Source organism: Mangifera indica, unplaced genomic scaffold (genome assembly GCF_011075055.1).
Source record: "Mangifera indica cultivar Alphonso unplaced genomic scaffold, CATAS_Mindica_2.1 Un_0012, whole genome shotgun sequence".
NCBI lineage: Eukaryota > Viridiplantae > Streptophyta > Magnoliopsida > Sapindales > Anacardiaceae > Mangifera > Mangifera indica.
Genome location: NW_025401104.1, coordinates 289,303 through 311,222, shown reverse-complemented (window position 1 = coordinate 311,222; position 21,920 = coordinate 289,303). Strand labels below are relative to the sequence as shown.

Below are 21,920 nucleotides of genomic sequence, written 5' to 3'. Positions count from 1 at the left end.
CCTGCCTCAGTGTCCATGTTTCTCACTTTTTTTTCTTTTCAATTCCAAAAAAAAATTAATATAAAATATAGAAACCGGATAGAATTGGATTGGATTCATTAAATAAATAGGTTTCAACTTCGGTTTTGGTCCTTTATAAGGTAGAACTAGAATCGAAACTGACTAGTTCCATAAAATTGGAATTGGAATCTATCCTTAATATACCAGTTCTGGATAGGAACCGGAACCAAAAGACAAGTATCTGCGATTCCAGTTTCGGTTTGGATTTTGTCTCACCCCTAGTCGTCAAGGTACTGTATATGTTAATTCAGATTTTGAACCATCTTGTTCAAATATCAAACTTATTCAAACGCTGGCAGGTCAATATCAAAGAAACAGACTCCTGGTTGGTCATCAGTCGGTGCATGCGATTGCCAGCCAATATCTCCACGACACCTTTAATCCTCTTTCCATCTTATCTTAGCTTCATTCTCAAGTAATTCAACTACGATTTATTCGTTATCTTTTACAAGGATTTTCTTTATCTCTTATCTGAAACAACAAAGGAAAGTCATACTCACCTTCCCAATCGAGATATTTTCTACATTGTAATTTTTTTTTTTTTTCAGTTCAATCAAAATTAACATAAATCATTAGAATTATATTTGAATTATGATTCTATCAATTATTTTAATTTAAATGCAACTCTAAGTAGTAAAAATGTGAATTATTCATATTTAATTATTGTATTTTAAATGCAACTCTAATTGCATCAATATTAATTTTGGATAAGAATTTCACTAAATTTGACCAATCTTAGAATTTCCACATTTGACAATTATAAAATATGATACAACAAATATATCACTATTTTGATTGAGACCATTTTGTCAACCTGTATCATTTTTATAGTCACTTTATCCATGATAAAGCTTACATGAAATTTGCAATAGGTCGAATACCTCGCACTTCGTTAATTTTGGGAATAACTTCAAAGCAATAGATTTTCTCACGTACATTATTATGCATTACTCTTTAGCAAGCTATAATATATCCACTCAGTCCCAAAACTTTTCATATTCTTGTCCGAACAAGATCATTAATTATAGAGATAATGTTTATGCATGAATATGCTTAGACTATATACCATCTATTTTCTAATTAAGAGAGTACGACTGATTATATTTATACAGTCCCAACATACAAAATTAGATTATCAGATGATCATATCTTATACTTAATGTGATGGTCCTTAGTCAACAAACTTGCATGAATTAGAAACACCGAAATGTGTTTTCAAAAGCCAGAACAAGGTAAAAAAGAAATAAGAAACTAGAGTACTACACCTCACTCTCTCATTTTGAATTAAAATTAAAGTAAGATTCAATCATAGGATAATATATTATCATATGTACCGAAATTGTATATCAAAAGTGTGTACATATAATATTACTCTTATTTTAATAATCATAATTCATAATTAAAGTTTAGCATTCTTAAGTTATGTCAAATGAATTTGTCTATATATTATAGTTTATTTAATCCAAATTATTGAATTGCGACATGTTTAATACAATTTATATGAATAATTTAATTGTTGATTATAATCACATTTTTTTATGATTTAAGTCATAATTCAAACAATAAAACTATTTACATCTAATTTTGGGGCCTTAATTAAATATTTAGATAATGTATGATTATATGATTAAATAATTTTCAATCAAGTATAAAGTAACACCTAATCATATGATAACACATAATTTATGTACTCAATTATGTACTTAAAATTAGATATACATAATATGGCTCTAATCCAAAAGCTAATAAGAGTAACTTTTTTTTTTCTAAATTATTAGATTTAATGATCTTTTTACATCTCTAATCCAAAAATTAAATTAAGACATTTTGATCATTATTCGGCAAATAATTAGCTTTCTAGTATTTTGTCAAAATATCATTACTAGATTATAGTAACTGATAATTCAATCACCATAAGTTATACCAAACATTATAACATAATCAAATATTTATTTAATTATAATTCATAATCAAAATAAATCTAATTAATTAAACAACTAATTATTATATTCTCTTTTGTATAAGTAGATAAGATATGATGTAGAAAGGCATCAATCAGTTGTCCATGTAAGGTCACAACCATATTTGATTAAAGTCTCTCAAGGAATACATGCAATGAAAAATATTATCTTGTCATAGAAAAGAAAAATTAGATTTCCCAAAGCAAAATTAAAGAATACATATGAAAGGAAATATTATAAGAATATTGAAAATTTTACCCTTTTTTTAATTATGTATACATATATGTCGCTCATCTCAAACTTTAAACAAAAATATCATAACAATAATTCGCTTTTCCAAAATACCCTTATTGATGTAACTTATGTAGAAAGAGAGAGTACTACAACAGTAATCTTTCTTTTTTTCCTCAGCCTTCCGGTAAGGGAAGAAATCTCTACAGCATGAAAAAATATTTTTCAACAAAAAAGGCACCTATAATTGAATAATAAAACCTGAGAGTAAAAACCATTATAAAGAATTCAACTTGAACACAGGAGAGGGAGAGGGGAAATTTGTCAAATTTCTTTAGAGAATTAATATTTGTTGTAAAGATTTTATAGCAAAATCATCTACATTCAAATCAGTCTTGATTCAAGTCTTTATGTTATGTGTTTTTTAAATGAAAAATTGAAAATCAAATAATGTATGGTAGATTTATATTTATGACTTTATGTGAAATATAATTTTGTTGTAATTTCATATTGTAAGATTATTTAATGTTGTGATTTAATGTTGTTGTATTGTTTAATGTTTTTATAATATTGTTTAATTTTATATTGATAGTTAAAAAATACAAAAATTTAGGTTTGGATAAAAAGTCAGATGAAGAACAGGTCAGCGAAAGCCAAGGATTGGCTTTTGGCCAACCTCCTAAATTTTTTCATTTTCCATTCCTCTAAATTCTTTTATCCATTTTCTTGTGTTTATGGAGTGGTGGTGGAGTTCCAAGGTTAGTGGATTTATCCTTTATACCTAAGTTATGCTTGTGTCCAAGTTTGGTGCCATTTTGGTGTGTGCATCGTTTTCCTTGTCTTGGCAGAGAGTTGCATAAAAATTATAGAATTACCACTATCATTTTCTTCTATTTTTTATTGTCTTGCCTTGATCAATATTTATACATCACTTGATGATATGATAGTTTAATGTGTTATAAATAAGTGTGTATGAAGCTTGGCTGTATTGGTATTGCATTTAAGGCCTAATTTGAAGAAATTGTAAAGTACAAGTTTACCTGCTCACCTTCGATATTGGGCACAAAAAGGGAATCAATACATGGACACCCTTTTTGACATATCTACACATATGCATTGGTGATTTGCCAGATTTGACCATTATTTTTGATCGCCATCATTTAATAATTACATTAGTGGCAAATGTAATGTCTCATGCTTGTCATGTTTTGTAATTACCATATAAAGGGTAACATGTGTATGTAGTTCAAAAATTAAAGGATTATTTTGGAAAGCTATTAAGGCATATCACTTTAGGAACTTCCAAGCTACCATGACTAGAATTGCTCAAGTAAATCCTACTGAAATAGCCTATTTGATTGACATTGGGTATGAAAGATAGGTGCATGCCCACTTGGAGGATGACAATACAACATCATGACAACCAATATTGTTGAGTCCTTTAATACTTTGACACATACTACTTGCATTTTGTTTGTCACCATATTAGTTAAGCTTATGAAGAACACAATGCAACATTGGTTTTCAATGGGTGAAACATGGTTGGTATGTATGACTAAAATTGGTTTGATTTTTTTTTTTTATTCATTGTGTTTATTAGTTGTTTTTATAGGTCAGAGATCTCATCTATTAACGTCATGGGTTCAGGACAAACTTGCTAGATATATGCTCAAATATGTCAATATGGTTGTTAAACCAATCAATATACAACTATATGAAGTCCATGATTCACAATAATAGGTGTTTATCAGGAATATTCTTTACTGAACTGATGACTGTGGGAAATTTTAACTTTTCCAAATTTCATATACAGACACCATAGCTATTGTATATAAAACCTTGGTGCCTTAACATAGGTCATGCATGAAGGTTATGAAGACCCAAGCTGAAATTGACATATCTAATGCTCTAGTGAAAGTTACTCATATGTCTTATGCACATGCCAAATGACCTATTGGGCTATCTAACTAGGACACCTAATCATACAAGAAAATCTTTGATAGCAACTCTGTCCCTTATCACATAAGTTTATCAAAACCACTAACTAACCATCCAAAGATAGCCCTTACCTTGGGTACATATGTGGTGTATCTCATTGATCGCATAAGGAATATCTAAAGTCATATTCTTACCATGCACACCTAAATTGAATTAGGTGGTTTTGTGCCTTGGTGCGAAATGCATAATGCATCTCATGGGTATCCAACACTATTGCTTTCACAAATATCGTCACTTATGCACATAGCTAGTGACTATTTAGTTGTGTGACACTAGTTTTAAGGTTGTTGACTTTTCGACTCAGATTTGACTCAGTCTAAGTTTATGTCATCATCCATACAGTCGAACACCTCACCTACTTTATTGAATTCTTTATCTTCTATTAGCTCATAATCCCTCTTACATAACTCTCCCCCTTTTATGCATATAGCCTAAGCGTATAATCATCTTTTGTCTTTGTCTTAGGGTACACGGTCATGTGCTTCTCAACCCATGCTTGTTTGCCTCTTGAATCATATACACGGGCGTGTAACACTCAACACATGGTACTATATAGAGCAAATATACATGGGGAGTTGACTTGGACACACTCCTGTGCACTTGGATCCATGTGTATGAGCCATGCGTCCTTTGGTGCATGTCATCCACTTTTCGAAAATCATACACGGGTGTGTGTCCTATATCACATGATCATGCATTTCTCCCTTCAGAATGAGCATAGGATCTTTAGGCTTTCAAAATTTTTGAAACAACATACAAGTATGTAAAGGACTATACGCGACCGTGTGTCACAACTTGGAAATCGTGTCCTAAGGTTTCTATGCCTTTCTAATTTTGATTTCAACAATACTCACCCAACCAATGCACAAACAACAGTCTTTAAGCATCCTAAGCATTTTGTTTCCACCATTCTTTTAATCATAATGCATATATACAGAATTTCATGGCATTAAATCTAAGAACAATGAACATTCAAGCCAAAACACACAACCAAGAAACTAGACATGCATAACTTATCGTATTCGCATATGAAATCCATTTCATTAATTGGAACATCACAATCATGTCTAAATCACTCTAGATCATGAGTACAACAAGAAACTTCATAAAGTTCATGATCAAACAAGGGAAGTTATTCCACTTACTTGGATTTCGGTGAAAGCATTTCCATTGCAGATCTACGGCGATTCAGATGATCGTTGGGGACTTTATAGGCGATGAAAATACCCCTTCTCTCTCTCAAACTCTCTGCTTACTACGGCTATCAAAGATAATAGGAGAGAGTTAGGGTTATCGCATTTTTATTTTAATTTCTAGATGTGATACACTGGCGTATATAGGCTATACACGGCCATATGTCTAATTGCATAACTAAGACAACTTCTTATTTTGTTGTGATCACTATTTGATTTGAAAGTTTAACTTTTTGTTGACTATACACGACCGTGTATATCTCCATACATGGCTGTGTACTATAGAAATTCAAAAATCACTAAATTTAAAACTAGGAAAAAAATTGAAATGCCCTTGGGCTTAGCTATGGATGATACAGGAGTATGGCATCATGTTTAGGCCTTCTTCAATACTGAAGCTGGAAGCTTTTTCAGATGCAGACTAAACTAGAAACCTGGAGGATAGAAGGTCTATGAGCGGATATTGCATTTATCTTGTAGGTATTCTGATTCAGTGGAGCTCTAAGAAGCAAACGGTGGTTGCTCTTTCATCTATTGAATCAAAGTACAGATCACTTAGTCAGGCTGCTACAGAGGTTACGTGGTTAAGATTTTTGTTTAGTGAGTTGGATTTAAAGTGGTTTAGCGAAGCAGTGATATGGTGTGATAACATAGTGCTGCTTCTTTGGCAGCAAATTTTGTATTTCTTGGTAGGAAAAAGCACATTAAGTTTGATGTGCATTATGTCCGTGAGCAGGTGGTTTCCAAGTCAATGGCAATCCAGTATGTGCCATCACAACATTAACCAGCTAATGTGTTTACTAAAGCACTTTCAGCTGCTAGATTTTAATAACTCAGAGATAGACTTCGAGTGGTGTAAATTACAGGAGAGGATGAAAATACAATGAACTTCACTGTTGAAACAGAACTTACTGAAAGTTCCTGAAGTTTAGTTGGACTTCATGGAGGATTAATGGTTCAGGGAGGAGTACTGCAGTGTTTTTATTTGTAAAAATAAGAAGAGGTAAGAGTTTCAAAGAACAGTGTAACTTGGTTTTCATTACTTCAGGAAATTTACTCTTCATTGCAATTCTAACTATTTCATAGTTAGAATTGAGGGAGGATGTGGAAGAGTAAATTTTACTTGGAGTAGTAGAGGAAGGTAGTGTATGTGCAAGCAACGGATGTCTTCAGTGATGTGCGTTTTGAGTGGGAAACGCACTGTATCAATCAAACGCATAATGAAGAGTGAAGAATTGGGCTTTTCTTTCTCTTTTCTGAAGAAGTACAAACATTTGAGTTTCTCGCGACTGTGGCCAAAGAATTCAGGTGCGAAGGCTGTCGTTTTACAATCTCTTAGATGCATTTTCTGGTGTATGGTGCAGATTTTAGGTTGACAGCCATCAATAGTTAGCAGTAGTTTGGCGGGAAATTTCTTGTATTTATTTCTTCATTTCTCTATAATTTGTTACCGATTCAATAAAAGTATATATACTCAGTTTTAAATATCCAATTGAGTACCTAATAATATATTATAATGTGATTAAATGATTTTTAAATTAAAATTTAAATAATATCAAATCATATAGTGACACATTATTTAGATACCTAATCCATTCTCGAGACACTTATCATAACTTTACAATATCCAAAGCGCTTCCTAAATATGAAGCTTCTTTCATCTTTCATGTTACTTCATCTTTATTTGTCTCTTACGGCATCCTCTAATTATGCTTCTCAAAGCAATTATTTGTCAAATACAGCTCAATCAATTCAACTTTCATTGGAAGGTTTTGTAAGGCCGAGTGAAATTTGGAACCCCATTTATTGATAAACTAAGAGGAATTGAAAATTTCCCCATTTTTTGTCCCTATTTTTAAATTGAACCAGATTTTTAAATTAACATAAAAGACAATCTTGTCAAATAACCTTATACATGTAACTTTATAATCTAACAGTATAGATTTTCTTCTTCTACATTACTTTAATTTTTGTATTTAGACAGAAATAGCATACATGGTCATATACCAACTTGGAGTAGAATCTTAAAAACCAAATACAAGCAAACACTTATTTTAATAGCAATAGCAACAGCTGATCGATTGAGCAACCCGCCACCACATGCATCACTTTGAGGTGTAGGCTCAGAAGGAACCTTACCGTGAGCTCAAGGCCCACCAGAAGGAACCCAACCGTGAGATGCACGCTTAGAGTAGCTTCCACCGACAGTGCTTTTAATTCCGTTAATCATGTGGCCATGTGCTGCCGCCATCTTTCCTTTTACAAAAATCATCAAAATTATTGGTTTGTTATTTTCGATTATCATGATCGTGACCTATCAGTTGTATCATATGTCTTTCATAATTATGAACATAATCATGAATTAATTTTATACAAAGAGACATTAATTGACGGAAATATAAAGAAATGGGCTGACTTTTTTGTAGTGCTCAAAGAGTACAAGAGAATTAAAAGCGACAAAACCATAAGATTCACAGGTTAGATAATTAGACGATTAATTGTTTCTTCGTAAAAGTAATTATGACTTACATTTATAAATTACATCATTTTTATGTGATACAATCTCATCCTTCATACAAATCCATTGTTTTAAATTCAATATCCTAATTTAAGTAAATATACGAGTTTGAAGAGAAATATACATAGAAGATGGACTCACTTGTTTTTGCTGCTTCTGCAAGAGGAAGAATCGTTGAAGAGCAGAAGAGAATTAAAACCAAGGTCACCAGAAAGTACACAAATGGGAACTTGCTGGCCATTTTGATTGATTAATTGGCTCGGAATATGGTATATTAATATATTGGTTATGTGGATATATTTATAGCAGATTTCATGGGAAAAAGTTTTTGACGTGAGGACGGGGGTGCATGACTTTGAAAATTTGATTTCCAATTTCATGGGAAAAGTTTTTTCAGATGTCAATTTTCATGGGAAAAGTCTTTTTTCTCTACGCTCTTAATTTTGGCAAATGACGTGTGGACGGGGGTGCATGACTTTGAAAATTTGATTTCCAAATTCGAAGTTTAAATTTTCAAGTAAAATGCCATATTTGAGATTACCTTTTTCACTTTGATGACTTGCTAATTTAAATAATATTTTCCTCAAATCAATTTTCTCATCAATATCATAAAAATAAATAAAAGGAAATAAAGGTGCTAACATAAGAGTCTAAGAGCACATTTTAAAAAAGGTCAAAGGACTATATCCCACCCAAGGTTTAGTTATTATATCTCTTTGAACACAAGAACGATCTTTCCCCCTCTTGAGTCCAGACAATTGATCTAATCTCTTCACCCTGTTATTATCTATTTCTCCTTTCCATTCAATCTCATTTTTAAAACTAAAAGTCAAATTAAAAATCCTAATTGCCTCTTCACTTCCCAACACAATAAAGAAAATGTTTTCTAAGTATCTAAACACTAATTCCATAAGGATTGAAGGTTTTAAAATTATGGATTAGGCTTAGGACCTGATCGCCAGAAGTCCATGTATCTTTGACACTCTTAGATTTCATATTAACCTCTAATGGTTGGTGCGAATCATCATTCGTCGGAGTGATCATACCAATGGGCGTATCAAAATATTCAATGGTGTGGGTTCAATGATGGAGTTGGAGCGATCAAGTGAGGTAAAGAAAAACCGTTGAGAAGAGAAAACGATGGCAAAATGGGGTTCAGATTCTTATTCAAATTTATTTTTAAGAGTAGTACTATATATACAAATAATGAATATAAACTTGTACATAAACAATAACATATTACCATATAATTGAGTGATGTGTTATTTTTAATTCAAAACCATTTAATCACATAATAACATATCATTGTTTTTGCATATATTTTTATTGTATTTTTTATTCTAACTAAGCAATATGATGGTGTTTTGTGAATCGCAAAATGATGGTGTTTGATGCAACTACAAAGGCACCAGTTATTTGATTAGGCCAAAAGACTTATTACTAACCAAAATTTAGTCCATTGTCAAACATATCTATGCTAACTATTAAAATTCTAAATCTTTACCCGTAAGCTTTTAAAGTTAACAAAATCTCTTAGTATTAAAAGTAAAATCGTCATTTAATTAGTAATATTACAAAAATAAAATTTTATCTTATTTTTCACCTTAATTTTAAAAACTAACAATTTTCTTTTAAGCTTAAGTTTTGAAAAGTTGTTTTTCCCCTAGGGTTTCAATTTCTCCAACAAAATCTCTCTTGATTGATGATCTTTGTTGATCTACAAACTTGAGGGAGAGATTTCACCAAAGAAATTGAAACCTTAGCAGGAAAAATGTAACTTTTTAAAATTTAAGCTTAGGAAAAATTGTTAATTTTTAAAACCGACGAGAGAAAATGAGATAAAATTTATTTTTTAATATAATTAATTAAATGACGACTTTAGCCTTACTACTAATGAATTTTATTAACTTTAACAATTCACAAGTAGGTACTTGAAATTTTGATAGTTAACAGGTATGTGTTTGGCAATGCACTAAACCTTTGGTTGGAGTCTTCTCTTTAGGCCTATTTGATTATTCCTTCCCCAAAATTTTATTAGACTTATCTAAATATTTTTCTGCCCGAATCTTTGAGTTTCCCCACTTTCTTGCCAGTTTTACATGTTTTTTTCTTAATCTACCATTATAATATAAACTGTGTAAAGTGAGACAGACTAAAAATCTTAACCTACCATTATAAGGTTTTTAGAGGGTATGTGGTGTAGAGACTGATGTGAGGAACTTGATTGACGAAAATCTTCGTATTTGTATAAACTCATAATACAGATATCTTAATACTACAAAGAGACCACAACTCAAAGCAGTATATTTAAAATACTTGACAATAGAGGGCTGAAGTTGGTAATGGCAATAGTACTGGCAGAAGTTAAGGCACCAAATAAGTAAATATGAGAAAAATCAATGAAAAGGAAAGCACCAAATTAACTTGTGAATAAGGTAGAGAACAGTTCTCTGTTTGCATATTGTTCACGCTGTTGACCATAAAGACTTCATTATATATGAATTCCTAGTTTGACATTTACATGCATCCTGGAAATTTCCCTTGGAAAATAGAATAAATATTATTAGTTCTTAAGAAGGAATTTTGTTACCCTTCGTATATTAAAACTCATTAATGATAAGTTTTTTAATTTCCTTCCGAAAAAAAGTGAAAATGGCCCTTCTATTACAAATTTTTAATACCATGTAGAAGGTTTCTTCTTTAGTTTCATTTTCTTCCGAAGTATTTAATGCTTATATTATATTTACCTTTATGTTTTATGTCTTGATGTGAATTTGGCAATTGAATTTTCTTTTAATGGTTTAATTTGTAAGTTGAAAAAAAAAAAAATCTCGTACAACATTAATTATTATGTCAAGTTGATACATATGATTGGTCAGAATTTTAACCGGGATATTCATTAAAGAAAGCAAAAATCTTTATTAATTATGATTGGTCTTTTTTAAAAAAAAAATTATATAAATTATTAATAACTTTAGATTTTTTAAATAATTATCCTACTATACATGGGATTAAGTTGTTGCACTAGTTTTGTCAAGTGTATGACTAGATTCATGCTTCCTCTCGATGAATTTCAAACGGGTACGATTGGTATTTTCCTTTGGATGCTTGTGTAATTAAAATTATGACATTGAAATCAAAATAAGATAAATAAACAAGTGAAAATTCATGAGATGATTAATAACTTTATCTTGATTTGAAGTGTTGTGATTAGAATTACCTGGGTTTGCTTATTTATTGGCCATGCGTCCATGGGCAAGTAGCCATAAACAACTTATTACACAATCTTCCAAGTCTTATGTGTGATTGCATATAATTTATATATTTTTCCTTGGTGACTTCTCTTGATTTATGTGTGATTGTGTTATTATTTTAAACAAAATTATATACACTTAGTTTTGAGTATCTAATAAAATAATTAGATGATGTATCATCATTAATTTTAAATTAAAGATACAGTAACACACAATCATATAATGATATATAATCTATGTATCTAATTGGGTATTCAAACTAGATGTACATAGTATTGCTATATGATTTTTGTAAGGAGGAAACTAAGGAAAAATTGAAAGAAAAAGGCCAAACGACTATTTCCCACCCAAGTTAAGTACCATCTCAAAGACACACCCGTAAGGTTTAAAAAACTCAAAATTCCACTCATCCGTTAAAAATCTTGGTTAGAGTTAAGAGTAAAACCGTCTTTTAACAAAAAAAACAAAGTTTTATTACACCTCAGCTTTAAAATTGCACAATTCCCCCCACCTGAAGTTTGAAAAATCAAAAATTTCCCTTAGGGTTTGCAAATCATGGTCGGAGACATCAGAGATGGTTGTCTTCAGTGGCGTTGGCTCTCCCCCCGGCTCAACTCTCCTTACCGATCACTTCACATCCACCGGCGTAGGCTATTTCCTCTGACGAAGACAAAATCATGTCTTCATCTTGAACGAAGATGATTTCATCTTTGTTCGAGATGATGATGACCATTCTTGGTCTCAAACAACCATGTCGTCTTCGTTTGAGACCACCGATGGTCATCATTGTCTCAGACGAAGACGAAATCATCTTCGTCTTAGACGAAGACACTCAGACAAAAATAATTCGTCTTCGTCAGAGGAAATAGCCTACACCAGTGGTTGGGAAGTGATCGACAGAGAGAGTTGAGCTAGAGGAAGAGCCAACACCAACGAAGATGACCATCTTCAACAACTCTGACCATGATTTGCAAACCCTAAAGGGGAAAGTTTGATTTTTCAAACTTCAAGTGGGGTTGAATTGTGAGTTTTCAAGCTGAGGGGGGGAATGTAACAAAACTTTATATTTTTAAAATTTTTTATTAAATGGCTATTTTGCCCATAACCATAACTATGACTTTTAACAGATGGATGAGATTTTGGGTTTTTTGAACCTCATTGGTGTGATTCTGGGATAGCACTTAAACTTGGGAGTGAAATAGTCCTTTGGCCAAAGAAAAATGTATTTTCAAGTGAAGAATTGAGTGTTATTTTTAATTGAAAAACTGATTACATCAGAATAAGATTTTCCCCTTTATAGACCACAAAACACAGAAAAACTGAGGAAAAATTAAGAAAATACAAGAGACATCATCACTGTTGATACACTGAGCACGCTATCGGCATGAAAATCAATCAAGGGCTCATTGATTTTGGAGGAATCTATAATGGCCAAGAGTCTGGAATATCAGCTGCTGTTTTCTTTCAACAATCAAAGCTTATTTCTTCAAGAACATATTGCTGTGATGTATCCTCCCTCAAAACATTAAAGTAGACCAAGGATAATACCTTCCTCCTTGAGTCGTAACCACGTAAAAAAAAAAAAAAAACCAAATCCTCCCTAAATGAAACTCCAAGACATGTATTATTATCAAATTGTTACTACTACAAATCAACTAAGAACTAAGTAATAGCAAAATATTGTATATCCATAAATGTATTTATAGATATGCCTAATTATAATAACCTATAAACAAAAAGCATAAAATGTGTCATCCATTAGTGGTAAAATAATTATACTTTCTTTGTTAATTAGATGTCAATATGTTTGTCACTTTCTTCACTATCTGGATGTCAAAAAAGGTACCACTCTTATATTAATAGCATGTCAACAAAAGGAAAATAAGTATATGCATGTTAGATAAGTCTACAACAATTATTATTAGCAATCATTATCAACAATTACCTAGCTATATATTTGTCTATAGTTTGTAAAACAATAAAACTAAAATAGAACATTAAAAAGACACTTATTACTCATAATTTGTGCACTGAAGGAGCAAGTGGATGATTTTCAACGGACTAGTGATTAACCACAGCACTAATGATTTTAAAATGAGCTTCCACAGCTCTAAAATTTTCCTTTTCTTCTTTAAAATGAGCAGCACAAGGGACTTCTATTGTGCAGCTTGCACTTTAAAAAAGAAGATTATCACCTAGAAGAAATGAAACAGAAACAAAAAAGTTTAGCCAAATAAATATTGAAAAATACAAACATATGCACTGGACAGAAACTAAAGAACTGACCATAAAAAGCAAATGTATGTGTGCCTGCCTTCAGTTCAGTTATTTCAAATGGCTGAAAGATATCCAGTTTTTTACAGAAGGCAACATCTGGATCCTTTCACAAGCCACAGTACCATATAGAGCAAAAGAGAATTAAAAGCAACAGTACCATAAGATACACAAGCCAAAACTTACCTTCCATTGTAAATTCTTTTTTCGTTTTTCACTTTTTTTTCTTTGATTGACTTTTAAAAAAGTTTTCTCTAGATCGCCATTCATTCAACCGAGCTTTCACTTTTATTTTATCTCTTTAATTATCTCTCCCGTTAGATTATACGTATTACATCATGTTTATATGAATCAATGTACAAATCCATTGTTTTAAATCAAATATCCTATTTAAAGAAAATATATGAGTTTTGAAGAGAAATATATGTAGAAGATGGACTCACTGGTTTTTGCTGCTTCTGCAAGAGGAAGAATCGCTGAAGAGTAGAGGAGAATTAAAAGCAAGGCTACCAGAAAGTACACAAACGGGGACTTGCCAGCCATTTTTATTGATTAATTAGCTAGAGAATATGGTATATTGATATATTGGTTGTACAGACAAATTTATAGCAAATTCGGAATGTTCAGTTGTCAATTTTCACAAGAAAAGTCTTTTTCTACGGCATTTAATTTTGGAAAATGACTCTGATAATGTTGTGGTATATATGTATGTGGGGTGCAATGACTTTGAAAATTTGAAATCCAACTTTGAAGTTTAACTTTTCCAGTAAATTACGAAATTTTGGATTTTTTTTTTTCACTTTGTTACTAATTGAAATAATATTTTTTACAATTCAATTTTCTCATCAATTACTTGAAGATAAATAAAGTTTATAAAGGGTGTTACCATAAGAGTCTAAGGGTACAATTTTAAAACTTATCAAGTCAGTGGGAGCATCCCTTTCTTGCTGAGTCTATAACAGAGTTGAACAAATTATCTAATTGGAACTGGAATCATTGGGTTTCCAACTATCGATTCCAGTTTCTACCTAAAATCAACAATTATAGGGCAAGCACCAATTCTAATTTTGTGGAACCCTATGAACAAATTAAATGACCATTATAGAAATGTCCATAATCCCAACATTACAATGACCAAGGGCACATATAATGGTGATAGGATTATCATAGTCTTGAGAGATCCCCCCGAAAGATGACGATAGTTTTCACATATTGAAGTTGTTTGCTAATGGCTTGGTGTAACACATGGGTGCATGTTGTAGATGTGTTCATCAAACTAACCCTACCAGGGGATATTTATATGAATGGTTGCTCTAATATTTATAGAACAAATCATTTGAACACCAAGGGTACATGCAATCCTTTGACTTGAGTTGCTAGATTGTCTCGTGTAAGAATCAATATGGTTTGACATTATCCAACATATCTTGTAATGAGGGCATCATAAAGTTAGTCAATGACCATATCATGAGATTCATGGAGGCTATAGTTGATCGATAAAGGATTCATCATTCTTGAGCACAGGAGAAGATATCTCATATACGAATACTGAAAGACATTTATGACTGCTTGAATCTATGACCATTTTGAGACGAGGTTTTAGCCCAATCTATGTAAGTTATTAATGTGTATCAACTCATATCGAGGAACTATTGAAGGAAACACACTTTTATGTCTCAACCTCAAAAGATATCGGTTGACAAAAGGATTGAATTATATATAATTGCAATGTTGTAAAAGCTTATAGAGATGTTCATCGACACTTTATCGTCTAGGTGGCCATAACATTTTATTAAAGGTCAATCTTGATTTATATTTGAATTTAACCTAAATTCAATTACTATCTATTCAATAAAGAGCTTATGGGTTACACATATAAAGAGGTTGATACGAACCAAGAAATAAGGATCATTTGACAACAATATTGAGATTATGGAAAGAGAGAAACGTATGGATGTGTTTTGACTGGAATCATTTGGTATGCACGATGCCATATGACATCATGCAAATGCACTACATTGTTTTGGCTAGACCTACTTAAAGGTCTAATTGAGCAAGGCCAAATGATGGATGCAAGTCAATTGGCTGAGTTAACTTATGGATAAGGTGTTTTAGCCAAATGCATGCATTAAAACTTTCAATAAATTAAGAGTCTTAATTTAATAAAAACTCTTAGACACCTTATCACCTAAGTAGTTAGAGACTTAACTAACTTAGGATTCATGCACACCTTATAAATAAAGGTGTTAGTTTCAATTTAAATTTCTTTTAACATATACATCCTAAGCACACATCTCCATGCTTAGAATCTTGTTGATACAACCTTCCATTGCCATGAGCTAATTTCCAAGATCTAGTCGACAAACGCTCTAACAACCTTTTTTTTGGATTGCCTCCCATTTGTGCTTCGTATGGATACCAAGGCACCACCTCAAGAGGGCTATATAACAATCTTTACATAACTAGGTAAAGTCTTGGAAGAGTCAATAACGTATGTATAATTTCTAAACACTTTATGTGTGTTTAACATGTTCAAGAATCTATGTGTTAAAATGGGTGTCTTGGATGGGTTTTAGGATCTTTGATTATTTTAAAAATTTTTAATTTCACTATATTATCGGTTAACAATACCCTAAAACCCTATAGTAGTATCAGAGCTATTGTTTAGATATACTTTCATGAAAATATACTTTCAAGTTTTGGTTATATTTATATGTTGTTGCATTAAATTGACAAAATAATCAAAATCCTAAATTGGTAAAATCGATTTGTAATCGTGTTGCTGCATAATTTGTTGAGTTCAAGAATAACGTAAAAATCTGTTAAATTTATTGAGTGATTATTCCTAATATTTTCTTGAGTTTAATTGTTAATCCAAGACTAAATTTAAGGTTAATAGCTAGTTTGTCACATAAGCATGGTTTACGTGCTACTGTTGCTCATACGATGATTGGTTCACCTTTACATGATGGCTTCTAGATTTCTCGTCACTTGAAAGTCTATAAATCGAGGCTGGAAACATCACCCTGCACAGTTGGAGTGGAAATCAAATAGGGTGGTGTTGCACATAGTAAAGTTTCTCTATGTTGTGATAGGCATTTAGACAGAATCTATTTTGTGTGTCAACGAGGACAGTAGCCTGAGCTCTAGCCATTTAGATGTGGTAGGGTAGCCTATGCTCGATCCCGTTCTTGAGGTACAAGTTGGTGCGTCACCAGATGACACCTATCTCGATAGTTTTCTAAGCTACGCACTACCACTGATACGTTCACTACAACATGAACTTGTGCACGGTTGGCTAGTTTTTTTGCCTAAGTTGTGACTATTTTTGGTGCAATCTCGATATGCCTCCTAAGATGCCTACATGTTGTTTGAGATTAGGAATTAGATTTTGGTTAAAGTTTCATTGAATTGGAACCAAAACTGAAATTTTCTAAAGTCTTGGGGTTGAATAATTATTTTGCAAACTTTTATGGATAAAAGTATAATTTAACACTTGCCTAATTAATAAATAAAATTTAATTTTTATTGGATGTGTATGTATGGATATATGTATGTATGGTGTCTAGTACACAATCGATAAACCGATATGAATATTTTTATTTTATTTATTTTCATTGGGTTTTAATCCTCAAATAGGGTCTACGCACCCTGCCTTAATTCCTTTCTTTTTTAGTTTAGGTTGTTATTTTATTTTCTTATAATAATATAATTAGGAGATAAACTTATATAATTATTGAACATTGGAGGTGAAAAAGACAAGCGTGAAGATGAAGACACAGAGACAAAATATTCACCTAGGTTGATCAGTCATACCTCTTTTGGCTTGAGAGGTTTGACATTAGTTATGGTTGTGTATTGACACATTTTAATTTTACATTATTGGATGGATGTGAATGGTTATATTATATTTTTTTCAAATATTACCTAAAATCTGATGAGACCAATTAATTAAAAACTCTTAATTTAAATATTAAGTTTAAGATTAAATTGGTGTCTTCCAATATGATGCCTTAATTAAGCCCATATTTATTGGAATCTTGTTCGCCAAAGCAAGAGGTATAGTTTTACCCAATGCAAAATTAGGAGATACTCATATTAGGTTCGACTTAACTAGTGTACTTTGCTTGTTAGCCAAAGTGAAGGTGATGTAAATTAGAGACATAAGTAGGGAATGCATTTGTTGATGCAAGACGATATGTAGTATCCACTCTACTGATACCGAAAATCATATTTGAGGTTGTATGATTTGTTGGGCCAAAACCTTGCTTAAGATCATGAGCTTTTGGTGATTAATTTGAAATTCATCTATTCACTTATTCAAACTTGTTTGTCAAAGCAAAAAGGAGAATTAATGCAATGGGGTCTTTATCCACTAGAGAGTTCATCATAACTTTTTAAGTACAATAGTAAAGGTTTTTAGCTTGAGAAAAATAGTGGAAGCATTTTAATTAATTAAATTCATAATTAAAATGAATTATTCTTTGAAGCAATTCCACTAATTGGTACAAAAATCTTTGAATTATTCTTTATTAGAAAAAGAGTTTATACATCCTTGAGGGATTGTTACCCTGTGAGCCTAGTTCGATGCCCCTAAGAGGAAAAAAGATATTTTTAATAAGTATCTTCACATCCTTTACAAGTATCTGTATTAGAAAACATCCCATCCTTTCTTGTTGATCATGGGCTTGTTGATGCCCCCAACAAGCTTGTTGATCATGGGCTTGATTTTTCTCCAATTCTCTACATTTGGCAATAATCAACTTTATTCCCTCTGTAGGTGTTTCAAACCCATCTTGTATAACATGTCAAACTCCAACACATTTTAAAAATTCTTCCTTCTACAAATGCCACATCTCAAATTTATTTTTTCCATCAAAGACAAAAACTCAACACAGTTATAGAACATGAGAATTTTCTATTCTACAAGATTTTTGTAGGACCCCAACTAGTTCTAACAACAATTTGGAAGAGCCAAAATATTGGCTAAGAAAAATAATAAAATTAGAAGAACAATGATAATGATCAGAAAAAACAAATTAGGGAGGCAAAACTATTAATTTCTAATTCTTTGCATAGAATCATCATAGAACAATTACAAAACTGTTACTTAACCCTAGCCACAAATTTTATGCCAAAAGAAAGAAACCAACCACTCTAAAAAGAATTGACAATAACACTCTATAATATAAACTTAACTTGCGGGGTATAATACCAATTAAATAAACCAATAAACATTGTTTTAATCCTTATAATAATAACCCTGCTAGGGATGATGTTTACTCTATTAAAGTTATTGTCGAAGCGAGCCAATCTGGGCTAGATCATCACAATATTCCCTAGTGAAAAATATATATGCGTGTGGATTTAAGTGACAGAAATCCTTTGTTGAGTTCTACATCATCTATGATGCAGATGATGTTAAAGTTGAAGAAAAGAAACAAATATTTAAAGTTTGAATTATTCACTTGTACTGTGATATTAATGACATTAGTATGTTGGTTTTTGTTTTTGATATATTTGCAATAAAAAATTAGAAACAAATATTTAGGAATTTTTTCAAATGTTTATTATTTTGCATATTGAGAATTTTATTATCCAATTTTAGAATGTACAAATTATTATGCAAATCAGACATTCCATGAAGAATATTATTAAAGATAATGGTTATAGTACCACCAACAATAAAAAAAGAAAATCTATCCTTGCTTAAAATATGAGTACCACATCATATGTCTAAAACCCAGGATAAACAAGGAGAATAGCTTATCTTAATGAAAAACATACTTGAAGTTGAGGTTTCAGCTGTCTTCTTCTTCTTGTTTTCTAGGAATGTCTTGTAATGTCTCTTCTAGTGATTAGCTTTGCCATAATAGACACAAACAACTTTTCCCTTCCCTATGTCACCTATTTGCTAAGTAATAGTATCTGGTTGTTTTTTTGCTTTGGGTTTAGGGTTTGCTTTGCCCTTGGTCTTGCATATAGGTACATGGGCTTCAACCATAAGCATGCTGGTTGAAGCTACCTTTTGTACCTCCTGTTTAACCTATCTAAGCATATACAACAATTTCTCAAGGGTTTTCTCCTTTTAGTTTAGGCTAAAATTTATGAAGAAATTAGCCCACAATTTAGGAAAGGATTTCAACACTAGGTCAATGGCAAGCTCATTGTCCATGATAATGCTCAAGCTTGCTAGTTGCTTAATAGAGTCAATTATCTTAGCCATATGAGGGCCAACTTATTCTCTCTTAGAGAGTTTACAATCAAACAATCATTGTCACCTCATATCATTTAGCCCTCACATGAGTGGCATATAACTCTCAAAGGTATGCAAGTATGGATAGAGCATCTATTTCTTCATGTTGTTTTTTAAGCTCAAGTGACATGGAAGATAGCATGAGGCATTAAACTTCCATGAAGTTGTCAAGGATGTATAAACTCTTTTTCTAATACAGATACTTGTTAAAAATAACTTTAAGAATCCATCCTTGAGGGATTTGATTTATTTTTAAGGGCATTTTTAATTATTTCACAGCATAATAACTTTAAGAACAATTTTATTTTTATCTAAAAATGATTATTTTAAGGAACAAATTTAAGACTTAAGATTTATCTTCAAAGACAATTTTAATTTTGTTTAAAAAAACTTAAGATTTATTTATAAGAATAATTTTATTTTTATCTCAAAATGTTACTTTAAGGATAAATTTTTAATTTTATCCTAAAATAATTATTTTAAATCAAATTAAATTTAAATTAAAAGATGTTTGATTTAGTTCAGTTCTTAATTAATGATTCAAATTTATGACTCAATTTAGTTTAAAATCATAGCTGAGTTAAACACAAATTTATAGTTCAAATGGGTAGTTTCATGGCAACCTTATTTCACCTAAAATAGCTGAATGGAAGTAAGTAAAAACTCTAGCATTTTTCTCCTCTTCGTTCCTATTTTTTATTATATTATTTTTGGTTTGCTAATTTTCTCTAAAATCCAAAAAATGGCATCCAGAAACACAAAGCTCCAAAATCAATCACATTTCTTCCTCTTTGAAGGTAAATACTCTTATGAATTATCACTACTTCACTTATTAATTGTAATCTCACACGAATTCTTTCCATAATTTCGTTTTTTTAACGGATTTTCGTTTTGATCGGGAAACGATGTAGCGTTGATTATTTTATGGTGATGGCAAATGCATTTGATGAAACCACAAAACCATGCAGTCACTGGTAATCATAGTACCTAGCCTTTATATTATGTTATAATTTGTGGTAGCTTATGAATTTCGAAGTGTTTTTTTTTAATTTTCCTTTTCTTGATCGTGGTTATTGTTCGATATTTTTTTGTAGCATCTAATTTGTTTTCAATATTTAATTGTGGTAGAGAAAATTTTTCATTTTGATATATGATTCATCTCAAGTTTGATATCTATGGAGTGAGTGCTAAAAATCCCAAGTCAACTTAGTTAAGCTTGACATAACTACTTTCTTGGCTTCTTAACTTTCATTTTATTGGCCTTTATCATACCTTCCATATGGTTTGATTTCGTGTTTTGTGTTCAATCTTGGAGGATCATTTATGTTGCATATGACCTTTGCTTTGTATTGTTAACACGAATTGATGTGTTCATGGTTTTAGGCTAGGTTTATTTGAGTCTATGGTATTAATGGATTTTTTAAAATTTTAGTGAGACCTAATTAACATTCATAAAATGTCTTATGTATATCATGTGTCTATTATGCTCCATCTTTTATGCTAAAGCTGATAATAGAGCATGACTGCTAGATATGACTCATTTTTTTTTGTGTTTACGGCACGACTATTATGTCATCTGAGCCAGTGGACAACTTCCAGGAATAAGAAATTGTTGTCGATTAAACTTATGGGTGCAATCTAATATATTCATTTGTATATGCTGACAGTTGATAGCTTATTTAATTTGATTTTTTTTAATCTTGTGCAACACTACCTGTTGTTTTTTCATGAGGAAGTTCGTGGGATCTATGTCATTGTTACTACAGTCATCTTTCTGGTCTCTATGCTTTCATTCTTTCTTTTGAAACCAAATTAATGTGGCAAATAGGTGGAACTGCTCGTATGTGTCTTTTTATATGGTGGATTTAAGGAAGGTAAATGAGATTGTGAGGTGGAAAATAGTGATTCAACCTCATTGGAAATGGAATTTGGTTTTGGCAGTTTAGTTGAAAGAATCTTTCTTTCTTACAGAGGTGTTAGGGGTTCTGGTCATTGTCAATGGACATGTATTTTTCATGGGAGCAGCTTGTTTCAGTGTTGCATGAATAGTGTGATCTTAATCATATGTTCTTACAAGCCATAAGGTTTTCGTGATTCTTCTTTCACATTTTTATAAACTATTAGCATTAACTATCATCTTCTCTATGTCCCGTGCCATTAAAATTATGCTGTAAT

The 21,920-nt window shown here is 31.5% G+C and overlaps 1 long non-coding RNA gene across 1 annotated transcript; it reads right to left on the bottom strand.

Moving 5' to 3' along the window:
• Positions 1-7,301: 7,301 nt before the first annotated feature.
• Positions 7,302-8,212, bottom strand: LOC123205688. The gene is made up of 2 exons (XR_006499885.1): positions 8,103-8,212; positions 7,302-7,699 (listed from the first exon to the last, which is right to left on the bottom strand). It is a non-coding gene; the product is annotated as an uncharacterized LOC123205688 (long non-coding RNA).
• Positions 8,213-21,920: the final 13,708 nt, after the last annotated feature.